Raw genomic sequence first — 15,851 nt, forward strand, 5'->3', positions numbered from 1 at the left:
CGTGGGAGGTCAGTGCTGGTTTTACTGGTGACTCTTTCTGGGTTTTCCTGTCTGGGTTTCTGTTCAGTCGTGCTCTGTGCTTCTCAGACGCAGTGTTGGCATGGCAGCAAAGCAGCCGAAATTTGCCTTTTAACGGCAAAGAAATAATAAGTATTGCATAAGGGAGGACTACTTAATTTAAAAAAAAAAACAAACCCAAAACCACCTACCCCCAGACTTTGAGTTCAATACAGTTCCATTTATACCAAACTCAAGACTTGGATGTGTTATTTAGTTAAAATGAAGTCTCTTCACCTGCTCTCTGGGCAGTCTGCACAAATTCCTTGTCCCTGACCTTTTCTATTTGTTTTCATAGTTAATGTTTCTTTTAATGAGTGGATTTTAATTGTTGCCTTTCAAGGTTTAGAAGAAACGTGTAGAGATAAAATTTGAAAGACCGAGAAATTAAAAGGCTTATCAGAAGAGCAATACCTCAAAGTGGAGATGCAAATACCAGTCTATGATTTTTTTTTTTAAAAAGCTATTCCTTTGTCATTGTGTAGACCGTTCTAGTTTAAAACTTTTAGCGTGCGTCAATGTAAACTGAACCAGCTTGGAGTAAGAATAATTTGCAGGTGTTTTATTTCGTTACCCCAAGGAGCCTGGGGCTCGGGAGGTCTGTGCCGATCGCCCTCTCCGGAGACCCCGCGGTGAAATGCCGCTGCACGTGGGAAGCTGGTTGGCGGCTCGTGGTTGAAAGGGCAGATCCTCAGCTGGCCCAAACCCACGTGGATCAGATGAAACCAAAAGAGTCACACAGATTCAGGCCAGATGGAGATTTGACCCCTATCTTGGTATTTTTTCCTCTGCTGTTTGTCTCTAAAGCCTTTTCTTATTTAAAAAAAAAGAAAAAGGTTTTTGTGAGATGCCATTTGGTGTGTGCTGGGTTTGCCCTAGGAGGTAATGCTGTTCAAATGCCGTAAGGAATAAAGGTGAAGACTGTGTTTATTTTAATTGTTCAGGTGGACTGAGACTTTATCCCGAACTGCCTCTCCAGACCGGCACGCTGGGCTGTGGACTAGCGCGGCGTGAGCCTAACCACCTAACGGTGGCTCTTCCACTGCTTAATAAAATTATGACAAACGGCAGCGTGCTTCTGGGAACGCTCTCGCAGCACTAGGAAAGCCTGCTTGTCTCGCCATGTGCCAAAATATTTGCTTTCTGCCTGCTATTCCAGTGTGCACATACAGAAACTAAATGGCAAATTGAATTTCCAAAGTAGTTTGCTTGTTTTCTGTGATTATTAACAACAGGCCGATGAGTTTTTGGGTTTATTTTCCTGATTTCTGCTGTGCATTTCCATCCTTTATCTAGGCTATTCAATTTTGGTTTTCTTATAGGTTGAACTGCTTAGGGAAAGAACTTATCTTACAGTTTTCTTTTTTCTTGTTGGGTCTTTGCAATTCTCTGAAGGATTGTACAGTGTATACTTTATTACTGCATAACAGTACTCTTATCCTGAGTGATACTGAGGTTGCCCTGTGGAGTGTTATAGTAACAGAATTATCTTACAAACTATTTATCTCACCATATTGACTTAATTTTATACACTTTTCCCATTAAGAGGAATTCTTACAGCTTTTTTAACTAGTCATTAGAAGATAAGTAAAGTATGTACGCTTTGCGTGCACGCGGGCACGCTGACGCTGTAGGCGCTCTGTTTATTCATGTGACTGTGGCTGATGCAAAGCTGGCACATTGTTTAAGGGATTTCTGCTGGAGATGAGTGAAAAGACCAGCTCGGCACTGCCAGGGTTACCATCGCCAAACCAGCTCTGCTCTGCTCTTCTCCCACCGCGGAGGCCATCGCTTTGGTTTGGAGGAGGGGATCGCGTGCTCTCAACACAAAAATCGGATGATATTGAAGGAAGTGACTAGAAAGAAGGTCGAAATGGTAAGCTGTACGGTTCTGGAAAGCGGGCACACCACACTGGTGCAGCATGCTTGATCTGGTGCTCCGTCCCCACCTCCCAAAGGGAGCTATTCCCTTTAACTTGTTAGAGAAATAATAAAGAATAACTAGAATTAGGGAGTTCTATGCAAATAAGTTTGCATCTACATTCAAGCGTTTAAAAGGAATGCATCCGTCTCGAATTTTACATGACTAAACAAGAAAGCTGGTAAGGGAGGAAATCCAGTCAAGCAAACAGCAGCGCTAACAATCAAACCCCAAAGTTCTTGATGTTTGTGTTCTTGCTTACTGATGATGTCTTAAAAATGACCTTTCTTGTAGTGGTTTCATTTTCCACCGTAGCATCCTCCCTATGATACTCCTTGAAGAGTCTTGCAAAGTATGTGCTGCGAAGATAAGGAAGATTCTTATCAGAAGCAAGACAGTTCCAAGCAAACGCAGAGACTCTGATTCACTAAATAACGTAAGAAGAAAGTTTTTTTTTACCTGGAGTAAACAAGTGTATGCTCGAATATTTGACTTGATCAAGAGGTGATTGATTGCTGCTGACTTTACAGCTTTGTTTAGGGAAGATGAGATATTGGTTTTCTTTTCCATGAAATAATGAGTAAAACAGTAAGCTAGCAGCTCAGTGAGCACTGACTTTAAATTTCCTGCTTTTTGTGTCCTAATGTTAATACTTTTAGAGATTCAGTTTTGCTATTAAATTTCTTCCCAGTGATAGGGTTAGCAGGTTAGTGTTTGAATGCTGACTCTGTTCCAGAGCTGCACTGGAGGTGGGCAGCATTTTTTAAGGTAGTTGATATACAAATAAGTGCAGTAACACCGCTGGTTTTTGTTTTTCTATTCACTTTCTTTTATTGTAATTGAAATTATGCCTCAGGTGTAGAATTATCATGGTTTTTTGTTTAAGCAGTAGAATTCCTGACGGTTTTCATCTATGGATTTTATTACTTTTCATACATCTTTCATTGTTTGCTTAAATATCGCAAAGTACAGTTAAACGTGGCACAGAATTGTTAAAGCACTTGTTGAATTGCCTGATTTCTTCATCTAAAAATGGACTAGAAGCACGAGACTCCATAAGTTAAGAAGAGACAAGGATCTAAACACGGATATTGGGTCCACATGCTGAGGTTTATATCTACATGAGAATTTTAACTTAGGAGTAAAGGACAAATTGCAGATCCTTTATGTTTAAAGAATACCATGATTTGTATCACACATCTGCCTGTGGCAAAAGGTCATTTTTGTAGTTTTGGTGAAGATGTAGAACAACTCGAGTAATCAGGAGCATCATCAGCATCTGGGGAATTAGGAGGAGAATTGGGAAAACGTAGATAAAGGGATGGAACGCAAAGAGTGGGAAAAGAGCCGCTCCTCCGCCAGTTCTGGGTAGGGGTTTGTGAGGGCAGAGAGTACTAAATACATAACCTTGGGCAGCAGAACTGCGCTTTGGGTGGTTTGATACCTTTTGTCTTGGAAACGTGAAAAGTGAGAGGTTACGTTTCTTCCTGGCTTTTTCTTTTTCTTTTAGGTTGGAGCCTACCTTTGCATCTATGTATATAATTTGAATGTTAATACTAATATAAGTAGCTGGTTATTTCCTGTATGGCTGCAGCAATTATTATTTCACGGTCGTGTCAACAATCAATAGCTCGAACTTTGACTTTCAAATCTAGTTTCCAAACGTTGTATAATTTACTCTGCTTATTCTGGTTTCTCAGAAATAGAGCATCTTAGTTAAATGCTCAGAGCCCAAAGCCTTATTTAATTGCGTCAAAGCCCCTAGTAGCTCTTTCACACATTAAGACTCCAGGTTCCTGGGTATGGGGAGAAAACCAAGAAACCCTTCCTGTCCTGCGTATGAAATGAAAGTGACAGCAGATGGGTATAAAAGCACAAATGCAAGGAACGCTTGTGAAGGTGCTGGGCGGCATCTGGGCGGCACCCTGTCGTGCCAGCCTGCCGTTAGCGAGCCCTTCCGCAGACGCGGGCGAGCGCTGCGTGGCGGAGGGGGACCGTGCCGCGGGGACCGTGGACGTCGCTCTGGCCCGACAATGCAGCCCAGCACCGTCTCTGCCTCTCACCAAGTGCTCCTACGTGGGTCCTCATGTTTACTAACTTATTTTATAAAGCCCCTACGCTTTTTGTCAGTAAGTTCTCCCGGTAACATAGTATTTTGGGATGGTGATAATGGAGGAGGGAAAAGGCAGAGCTGCTGGTGGTGTTTGGCCTCATGATACCTAGTCATGTTGTTAACTTATTTATTTGCCCGAGCAAGGTCAATATTTATGCTTGGAGAGGGCCTGCGATGCTGGAAACTGGTAATGCGTGTGACCTTTTCATGGGAGTTTTCCAGTGGAAACGACCCCCTCGGAGGCCCCCAAGGCTGTTAATGCAAAACTAAACAGAACCGTGCTTCTGAACCAAATACGGATAAAGTTTTTTTAATTAAGTGTTTTTGCCGTCTTTTTTAAAAGGTCTTGACATTGTAGGACCTTTGATTAATTGTGTGGGAAGCTTGCTGGCAAAATCTCACGGGAAGATGTTGTCAGTATGATTCCTGGACGCTGCTTTTTACACTCCTGCCCGGTCAGACCTTTTGTAGCGCTGGGCTCCGGTCCCCAGCAGCCGGGCAGGGGCAGTGGGATGCTCAGACGCAGGCTCCACCGCTGGCCCTCCAGCTTTGCTGGAGAAGAGTCCAGAAGCTGCATAACCCTGATTGCAGGACAGTTTTCATAAAGTAAACGTACCAGCTCAGGCTTTAAATACACAAGATCCCTATCTTGCAATGAAATTGTAGAAGCAAATGCAATAATTATATTGAAGTGCCCACCTCGACCCATGCTGTAGCATGGATCTTTTGAAGTAAATCTGTATTTAATTTTGCAAATATATGATTGTTTTATTTCTCCCCTTCTACGAAAGACGCATGTAAGTTGACAAATTATTCACCATTTGGGACTTTTGAAGATCAGACAAACTATTTAGTTTTCTAAATGTAGATTCAAAGTCTGGTTTTTAGGAGTTTAAGTTCTGAATATTACATTACTTCTTAATTTTACAGTTGCATGCAGGTATAGCACCAAACTGCTGGTAAAGGCCTCCAGGTCTTTGTGTGGGGAAAAGCTGCACGTGGCTCCAGTTTATCTTGCAGAAACTAAAACCTCTGAGGTTTCTGCAAGAATCCCAACAGATATATATATTTCTATCTAAGCTGCCATAACTTGCTCGAACTAAGTTCAGATCTGCAGAAAAAACCCTCCCAAGCCTGATTCGGCTCCGTCTCATACTTCAGCAGATGAAGAAGCTCGGGCTGTCAGCCAAGGTCAAAGTCAGCGGCAGTGGGTGGCCTCAACAGGTCCATTGGTACAGGAAATATTTTTTAGTAGAATAACTCTTATACCTAAGAAACCTTTGCGCATTCCCAGATGACATTAACTTTCTATTCTCCGATAGTTGGGAAGCAGTAGTGTCCTTTTTCAGAGAAAGAGAAGCTCTTCTGCCGTGCCCGTGCATGGCAATGAGGATCGCTGTCTCTCCAACAGCACCCTTGGCATGGACCCTGGTTTGCCGCAGACTGCGTGTTCACTCTGGACAGCTAACGAGATCTTTGTTTCTTCTGCAGGAGGCAGCTGTTTCTCACAACGTTCTACCTTCAGGGCGTCTTCTGCAATGCTCCCACTCCCAATTATTCTTTCCCTGAAAATCTATCAGTCACTCAGCGGCTTGACTGGAGCCAATGATTTGAGCTGAGGTTCACCTCTGTGTGGAAGTGAAGGTGTGGAAGATTATGTTAGCTGACACGAGGAAGCAACCTGCCGACTGTCGTCTGAGCAGCGTGAGGCTGGAAACAGCCGCCCTTCCTTTCCATCAGGCCTTCATCTGCTGGCTCCAGCCCAGTCGTCACCTTCAGCTGGTGCCTGGCACGTGGGTGGCTCTTCCCCTTCATCAGGCACTGTCCAAGCTGATCTTGTACCGCTGATTGCTGTGGCTAAAGAACTGTGCAAATTAGCCCGATTCTTTGGTCACCCTGGGTATTGGTTACGTGCTGAGTCACGAGGCGATTTTGGGTCCCCTGCAATACTGTCGTACTGCTCGTCTTTCCCTTTTAGCCCTTTCCCTGTTGTCCTGAGATGCTGAGTTAATTATTTTCTGATAAGCCTGCTCTTTCCAAGGCTTAGAGCTGAGCTGTCTTTTCAGAAAGAGAAAGATAAGCGTGATTTTTTTTTTTTTTAAATATTTTAAAGGAACTGACAGGATAAGACAGGCTCCTCCCTCTCCAGACGCACTGGTACTTGCCCCCTGCCTTGAGTCCCGAGTAAAGCGCCGGGTGCCTTTTCCCTCGCAGCGCGCCCAGGACGGCTGCGCGCTTTCCAAGTACTTTTGTCAATTTGTAATGTTGAGTGAAAGCAAATCCAGACAATTGAATTGTCCTGTTTTTCCTTTTTCTGTCTTGCAATTACATACATGTGATGGAAGATAGCTGAGTATTAATTTTGAGGTTTTGTATGATTTTAGGTTTAAAAAACCTTTATGTATTTTTTTTTTTTTCCTTCAGCCCACAGGAATTTTCTAACTCTTAGACCTGCTGTGCTGGTATAATGTTGAAATTACGCTGTCTTTTATTTTCGGGGAGGTTTGCATTACACATCTTATTTTATTGTGAGCATACATCAGCTATTACTGAGCGTGACTCCAAAACAAATTTTTCTCCTGGTTTGTCAGTTTTCTGTTTCCTTAGTGCCGATTGTGTTTTTACAGTACACCTTACCAGTTGCCCTTTAGTTATATTTTTAGGGGATTGTCACATATTTCACGCTAACTTTTCCCTGTGTTGCTTAGAGAAAGGTTAAATACATTCTTGATTACTCACGTAGTTCTTTTTTTCATAGCGCTGTTGAATTAAGTGCATATGATTTGTTGCATGGCTTGAGAATCAAATGTATACAATAAATTATTTCCCTACGTTTAGTTGAAGCTAGGAATTTTCTAGAGGGTAAATATATATGCAAATTTCCTATATTGAGAAAACCTCCTAGATTTTCTCTTTACAGAAGATGTATTTATTCCTTTGGAAATATATCAACGAGAAGACCAAAATCTTTGCAGTTTTAGAAAACATTCCAAACTTAGGGTTACGCTTTTCTGTTTAACCAGGAGTTGCAAACTGACCAGGAGTTTCTTCGTATTGTTCGTAGAGAACGGTAGCGCCGCGTGCGTTACCGCTGCCATGGGACACGGGGGAGAGTCCTCTCCCGCGGGAGGAACACCGCAAGCGTTGGATCTCCCGGGGCCGTCTCGGGTGGGAGCTCAGGCCCTCGCGCTGCGGGCGAGGCAAGTGACCAGCTGACGGAAGGAGGGCAGTGCCACCGGAGAGCGCGTGGGCTGCAGTCGCTTTAGAACGAAGCGTGCGAGCTGGTTTTTTTAAATTGTATTGAGGCAAAATATGCCCCTGTGCTTTGATTCCTGTTCTCTTTCACATATTTTGTATTTATTATGGCAGTATGTGGATATGTTTACATTCAGTGTTACTTTGTGACTTTTTTCTTTGTCTTAGTAATGTGCCTCGGCATGTTAACGCTGAGCTCTATTAAAAAAAAAGGGGGGGGGGGAAGAAAAGCTAATCAGAGATATTTAGCATACTGTGAAAATTCTTTTCCCAAGACAGAGGGAGCAGGGGGACGCTTTTTCTGGGTTTATGCGAGTTAGATGGCAGACCGGTTTGGCTTTTTGAGAATGCAAATGATTGTGTATGATCAAGACCGGTAGGTACAAAAATAAAATATTCCAGATCCTGTTTGGGAAATAATAACCCATATCCAAGCAACGCATAGCACACAGCTAATTAAGATCCTAGCCTTAAGTTGCTGCAAACTATGGGGAGCTAAATTATTTTGGCAGTGATTAAAAATCAAAATGTTAGTAGTAGCTAGTAGGTACTGGTCTTAACGGCACCGCTTGGAGGAAGAGGCTCTGAACTCGCTCCGGAAACTTTTAAAATTCCAGCACATTTGCATGTGCGTTTTTCAGTGCTGTTATTTGATTCACTGTATCTTACATGAGGCACTTCTTCTCTAACACTGTTTTGATGTAGTCTGATAATGCATAATTTCATAATGTATAATATAAGGATTGTTTTTAGCTTAAGGAAGACTTTGATAAGTCAATAGGGTCATGTTTTCTTCCTCTGAGAGTTTACTCCTGTGGAGGTCAGTCCTAATATTTTTTGTATGCTGGGGAAAAGTGTACGAGACAGTACAGGAGGTAAACTCTCTAAGCGCCAGGCTCAATGTAAATATTCTTTTGCATGTGGTGTACCCCCCTTGCTCACCTGAGACCGTGCAGAGGGCGGGAGGCGGCAGCTCCGAACTCTGCCAGCCGGAGCCGGGACGGCTCTGCCCGTGGGGGACAGCTCTGCCTCCCAGCTCAGCGCGTCCGCTCGCCCCGCGCGGCCCAACGGGTCCCAGGCTGGGACGGGGAGCGCGATGCCGCTCCGCCCTGCCTCCCTGCGCCATCGGGGAGAGACCTCGGAAACCTCCTGTCCTCGGTCCGTGCCGCCTCTGGGTAAAACAACCCTAGATGAGTGACTGGCTAGGTGCTCCCGTTAATATTAAGTACCCAAGCTTTGCTTCCTTGGGCACGCGACTCCAGCGTCTTCCTTGGGCGACAACATCGCTCAGCAGCAAACTGGCATTTTATCCCGCTCAGGCTGCGGTAAATCCTCCATCTTCAGAGTTGCCCCTAATGACGATGCACCCTCGAGGAGAGCTGCCCGCCCCGTCCTCGAGCCTGCCACGGCAACTCTGGGTAAAGCCCCTGTTGAGTTAACGCGAGCGCTGGTGCTGCGGGGGGTCGGCGCCAGCGGCGCAGCCCTGGTTTCTGCTGTGCCGGGGTGAGGCATGGTGCTAGGGCACGCGCTCCAGCTGCCTCGCTGCGAGACAGCTCAGACCTCACGGAGAACTGCTGGGTCTGACAAAATAGGCCACTGAAAAGGTAATTAGTCCTTTTCCAGTTAAATAAGGAAATTGCAAGTCTTACGCGTTGTTTTATAAATAAAAACCTCATAAGAGTAAAATGAGATTCCATACGTACCATTCCTTTTGCACACTAAATAGGGGCTGGTTTATTATCATATTTTTGATGACTTGCCATTGTTCTCTGTTTATTTTTGCCTAAAAATATGTCCTCGCTCTGCTGTAGCGATTTCCAGGTTCCTTAATTTGTTTTGTTTGAAGTGTATTTCTAGCAGTTACATACTACAGCATAATGATGGTATAGAACTTGTTATTTAGCAACTAATTTAAATGAAAATAGACATAATTTGAATAGACTGAAACGTCCTTTAATACTATTTTTAAAGACTAATGGAAATGCTACTCTGGCTTGTGCGATGCACTGTGGAATACAAAACAAACAGAATTGTTCAGATGCATTTAGATGATTCTTTCAGCCCTTCACGGGGTTGTTTCAACGCAGAAAAACTCCGCAGTGATAAGATTTATCAAAGGAATTGTGAATCGCTTTGATACAAAAGAGATATTTATTTCACTGCAGGCTTGCTTTTCCCTGAGGTGATGTAAGTATTTTTTCTTTTGTTGAAATATTGCTTAAAAAAAAGCCAGCGGTAAGAAACGGAACAAACCAGCACCCAGAGTACTGTCGGTTGTGCGGCTGCTGGTTCCGCCGGCCCGTGGCACTCGGTAGTGCCAGGATGCTCAGCACCAGAGGTGGGGAAAACTTTTCAGACTATTCGGAAAAATCAAATCCCTGCGTCTCCGAATACAAACAGCACTATTATAGGCAGGGCTTTTCTTAATGCATGTTTTTTAATAATTTATTTCATATTTGTTCCTTTTTTAATATAAGAAACAGCTTTGCTCTTTCTGAATTCAAAGAGTTCGAAGTAGCTGAAGCTTTCACGAGTGAGGAGGAGAGTGCTGGAGTGCGTCCTTGTCCTCTCTTCCCCGGTACCTATCTCTCCTCAGCATTCAGGAGCAAAATTTGGTAAGTCAGGGAAAGGCAATAACAAGTTTAAGCAGGGCTTGGGAAAAGAACAGAAAAAGCCTTATGAAGTCCAAGGTTTTCATTTCCTACTTCTTGGTGAAACAAATGCAAATGGAATCAAGTTCAGGAGCTGTACACCTAAAAATATTTTTTAAAAAATTTAAAATTTAAAATTTTTAAAATTTTAAACTTAAAATTTTAAAAATTAAAAATATTTTTAACAATTTTAAAATATTTTTAACAATTTTAAAATATTTTTAAACAATTTTAAAATATTTTTAAACAATTTTAAAATATTTTTTAACCAGTTTTAAGTGCGTGTTCTCACTCAAAGGAGAGGTTTCAGGGCTGTGCCCGCCCCCGTGCATCCAGAATACCTTACCAATGGTCTTTCCACGCCATGCGGGAGCATCGGAGCTGTTGGGATCCCAACGAGCAGATGGGGAACCTGCACGCCCCCATCCCGGAGCAGCGGAGAGCGGGGAGGCACCGGAGGGACATGGCGCCTCCGCCCCCTCCCAGCCCCCCGGGCACGCCGCTGCCCTACTCCCCATTTCCCCACGCCGGCGACGACTCCCTCGCCCTCCCCGGCCCGCTCCGGCCCCAGTCCCTCGGGGTAATTTAGAGCTGGTAACCTTTAAGATGCTGCGCTGCAATATCTTTAGTGCAGGTTTCACCACCTGCCCTGCTCGTCTGTGCAGCAGACGGAAAGCACAGACGGCTTTTTTGTGCTTTTTTTCTGTCTCAGTATGAAACCTGGTTTGGAGCTTTCCCAGGAACAGGTTGTTTTCTGGTCTGTGCGTGCGTGGTCAAAATACTGGGATACATCTCTGCTGCAACTTTTCACGCAGCGTGTCGGTTGTGGTGCAGCGCTGATTACATTAAGACGTTCCGGTTTCAGAACATAGTTTCGGATCAAAATGATGACCTGTTGTTACTGATTAAGGGGTGCCAAACGGGCATGACTCCTCCTGCTTCAGAGCAGAGGCATAAAACTGGATCTTCCCCATTCTAGTTCAGTTTATTAAATTGCTAAACTACTGACTTCTGTGGCCCAATGCAGATTTTGTTCTGATTTTTAAAAGTGTTTAGTCTCCCTGAAACACTTCTGCAAGTCTTGGTTTCTCTCTTTGTCCTGGTTTCAGCTGAGACAGAGTTAATTTTCTTCGTAGCGGCTGGTATGGGGCTATGTTTTGGATTTGTGCTGAACACAGTGTTGATAACACAGAGATGTTTTAGTTGTTGCTGCACTGGTCAAGGACTTTTCAGCTTCCCCTGCTCTGCCAGGGGCAGGAGAAGCTGGGAGGGGGCACAGCCAGGACAGTTGATCCAAACTGCCCAAAGGGACATCCCACACCATAGGGCATCATGCTCAGTATATAAAGCTGGGGGAGAAGAAGGAAGGGAGGACATTTGGAGCGATGGCGTTTGTCTTCCCAAGTCCCCGTTACGCGTGATGGAGCCCTGCTGTCCTGGAGATGGCTGAACACCGGCCTGCCCATGGGAAGGAGGGAATTAATTCCTTGCTTTGCTTTGCTTGTGTGCGTGGCTTTTGCTTTACCTATTAAACTGTCTTTATCTCAACCCTCAAGTTTTCTTACTTTTGCTCTTCCAATTCTCTCCCCCATCCCACTGAGGGGGAGTGAGCGAGCGGCTGCGTGGTGCTTAGTTGCCGGCTGGGGCTAAACCACGACACTCTTCTGATAGATTTTTTTTTTTTTTTTTTTTTAAATTTCTTTTTAATCTTAATTCCCTGGGAGAGGAAATCCAGTGTGCTGTGCCCCAGCCTCTACACAGCTTATTTCTGCCTTGCTTTCCCCACAACTGGCCCTGTTTTCCTTCTCAGTTTCCTACCGTTGCTTCCTCCCCAGCCATATTCCAGCCCTGAAGACACTGCTTTGCCCTTCCCCAGCACCTTCTGAGCTATAAAGGTTATTATTCTTAATACCCCTGCATATCACATGAGCAAAAATGTGTCGGGGGTTTTTTTTCTAGTTTCTAGCAGGCCTTGACCTTCCTGTGTGCCATTCATTTTTCCAGATTAAACCTTTTTTCCTCTAGTTTATCTGACTGTGGCATGGAGGGACAGAGGTATTTATAGCACCTGCTCTGAATTTGGAACTGCAGGTGCCAATGGCAGGTCCCTCCAGGATACCTTACAGGAGGGATGTCAGCGAGGGTAGTTAAGACACCGTCTTTATCGCTGTAGCTGCGTAAGTATGCAGAGCTATTAGACTCCTGTTTTGCACATAAAATCAGGGAGCTGATTGCCTTTCCCTCGCAGAATAAGCAGACCTGTGCTTTCTGAGCAGGGGGACGCCTCCCGGCCAGATTTCCATGCGGAGTTTCCCCCTGCTCGGCTGAAGGAGGGATTTATAAGCGCTGTAGGAACGAACGCTGCTGTTCACAGTAAAATCTGGTAAGTTCAAGTGTCTGGCAAATTGTACGACGTGAGCAGTTTAAATCTGATTTACCCAGTTACTCGCACGAGGGGCTTTCCTGAGTCGAGACCAAGGCTTGTGCTAGGGGAGCGCTGCACGGCGCGTGCTGGGGCAGGGCTTGTGCTTGGCTTCACCCCTTCCTCAGAGAAGAAACTTGTCCCGCTCTGTAGATACGTAGTTTATTAAACCACGACAGTTGTAGAAATTAATTTTTATGACCTGCAGTATTTAATCTTATTAAATAACTACTTTAGGAGCCCGTTCCCTTGTGTAAGAGGATTAGGCTGTTCCAGACGTTGTTTGTGCTGCAACACGGAATTAGCTTAACACAAGTTTTATTGAATTTTTTTTCTAACTTATCTTTGGAGAAGTGGTTAAGCGGAATTCATTGCTGACTAATCTGCCGAGTTACGGCGATATTGTGTGCTGCGGGTCTTTGTTGTTCCCGGGCGTCCCCGGGCTGGGCTCGGGGAGCAGAGCTCCCGCGGCGCGGACGCCATCCCCCTCTTCACAGCGAGCGTGCACGAGCTCTGCAGAAGGAGAGAGGTGTCAAGGGCAAAAGACGTTCGGGTGGACGAAGCCCCCCGAAAACCCCTCCTTGGCCCCCGGATCCATCCGAGCACCGACACGGTGGCCGTGCTGCCGCGGAGTGGGTGGGTGGGTAGGTGGGTGCTCATCCAGCGTCTCCCGTGTCTGGGCATCTGGGTCCGCAATCGCCACGCACGGCGTGGGAGGAGCGTGGGAGGGAAGCGCTTGCAGGCTGCTCGCTCTAGTATTCCCCTCTTCTCGAAACATTCAGCTTTTTGCCTTGTAAAATGCAAAGGGGCCACTAAAGAGGCAACACCAAGCTGTTAAAAGAAAGATGTTTTTTAAAAAACCACAGAAAAATAGCATAAACTTAGAGGCATTGAGAGTTTAAATTTCTTTATGCTTGTGTTAATGTATTTTTGCACTTCTTCCTGCGTAAGAAGATTGAAATTTCTACCGGCGTAGTATTGGCATAATATAGTAAAATCAAACTATTTCAACAAAATCATTGCCATAGAAGATTTAAAAGCAGAAAATGAATGCAGTTTGAAGTAATGTAATTGCAGTTGACAGTGTGGTATGTGTAGAATTCAAAAAATATTCTATTATTTACTTTTTCCTTATCTGAATATGGTTGTGAGGCAAAAAGCAGGACACTATAAAAAATTCCTTAGTGCCTCTAAATTCAGCTGCTCCTTTTTCTATTTCTGGATAACTCTCGAGGTTGCTTAATTAAGCATAGAAATAAGGCTGAAAAATGGAAGATGCAGCAGCATGAAAAAAAATCAACTTTTTGCAGGTTGCAGCAATGGTGTCTGTTTTCCCAGGTAGCTCAGCTTTTATGGAGCCAGGGACATTTTAAAGAGTATTCACAAGGTTAGATTTGTTGGTTAAAGGTAAGTTTTAATTTAATCTTTAGACATATTGTATTGGGTAAATTAATACAACTCAAAATAAAGTTCTCTAGGATGGACATGTCAGCTTTCCAGCGTTACCCAATGTGTTATGGCCCTACTTTGGTCTTCTAACATTGTTTATACAGGTCATAAAAGCTTCTTGCCTGGCACACAGAGAACCCAAACTGAGGTGAGTTCTGCTGAAGAATTAGAAAATGACTTCTTAAAATAATATCTTAAGTATCATGTTCTCACTTCATCTCTGCTCTGTACATTGGACTCGTACGCCTTGCAGCTGCTCAGGCACTAACAGGTATATGTGAACCAGGGGTCTTATTTCACAATAACATGTTAAACCGAACGATGTCTGGGTTTTTAAGGACAAAACTGAACTGTTTGATCTAGCAGGAGATCTCTCGTGTGGTGTGGCTGTCATTGGAAGCTGAACACCTAGAGTGAAATTGTCCTGGATGCAACCTCAGGTAGGAGCACCTTATCTGGTACTCTGCCTGCCTACCCTGTTAGCTAGCAGCGGGGTTAATGCGTGTGGTTAACTCTGCTAACCCACACCATTTATTCCAGCAGCGTATCAGCCCTGGGAAATGTCATCCCTCTGCATCGCTGGCTGTTGCAATGAGCTTCGCGCTCTCCTCCACCTCGCCTTCCCTCCCCTCCCGGAGAGCGGCGCGAAGCCCGTTGCCGTCCCCTGAAAAGCTTGCTCAGATGCTGCTGGACCTGCGGTGTGAGACCTGGTGCCAAGTCAAAGACTAACACCTATTTCTGTGTAACGGGAGAAAAAAGAGGCCGTAGCAATAGGCCTGTACGCCATGGAAGCACAATTAAAGTACTGAACTGCGTATAGGAAGAGCAGCCCAGAAGAGAAACTTTGGGTAATTTTCAGCTCTGGCATTCATTAAACTGTGCAGGGTTTAAAGCCCAGAGAAATGCTAGTCTCACATACATATAAAAATCCACGAACGTTTGGGGTTTTTTTCTTTACCTTCAGTTCTGTAGAAATGTGAAGGTTGACATCCCCATATATGCATATGCACAAGCTGTAAACCCCCAAAGACAGCAGATGCTGCTTTGGAGAAAGCCCAGCTCTGAAATAAAATATTAAATATTTATAGATCAGAACTGAACTGCTTCATTGTCCGGGTACTTGAGGGGAAAACTGTCCTGGAGCTGCTAGAGAGAAACATTAGTAGAGGATAGGGCGAAGCCCAGCAGAGCACTTTCTGGAATGGAAGAGCGAGCTTTGACGCCAAGCCAAGGCCAAAGCCCTGCAGGAGGATGCGATGCTACATCTCTGAGGCCGGTCGCCGAAGCAGGGCTGGCAATATGTTGCTTAATGCTTTGGTGACTGGAAAATAAACACGCTACTGATTCCTCCTGTTTAAAAAGAAGTTTAGCAAGTTAAAACAGGAGAATAGGAGATGGCAGAGAACATCCAAAACTTCATTTTTTTAATGTTTCTCCCATTCTGTTTTGTAGACTTCTCAATTTATTAGTCATTTAAACTAGTCCTTAGTAGAACCGTTGCTGCTGAATCGATATAATGATAATTTTAGTTTACCTGCGTGTAAGATTTATAAAGATATTGATAACTCTCTTCTTAATATGGCCAACAGATCTATTAGGAGAAGGCATCCGATTTCTAAAAGCGACTTCAGAATTTCAGAGCTGGGCGTGTGTTATTTGTAATAATTTTAGCACTTCAGGTTTAGGATCGATAGCCCTGTTTATAATTTAAATGACCGTAAGGAGAATCCAGTAATAAGCACTAAAGTGTCTTGGCTAATTTTTAAAAGCTCTGTGTACGTATTCATAAGGCAGGGTGAGGGAAAAGGGGAATGATCGTGAGAAGGAGGGAAAATTCATCTTTGTATTTGCTTTCCCTATGATTTCTTCTCTTATGGTTTCAGACCAGTTTCTCTCTCTCTCCATCTGTCCTTCCTCTTCATCCATCCATGTAGATGGAGGAAATTTTTTTCTACAGGTTTGACATGCCAGAGCCAACGGTAA

The sequence above is a fragment of the Mycteria americana genome, chromosome 6 (assembly GCF_035582795.1).
Source record: "Mycteria americana isolate JAX WOST 10 ecotype Jacksonville Zoo and Gardens chromosome 6, USCA_MyAme_1.0, whole genome shotgun sequence".
Lineage (NCBI taxonomy): Eukaryota > Metazoa > Chordata > Aves > Ciconiiformes > Ciconiidae > Mycteria > Mycteria americana.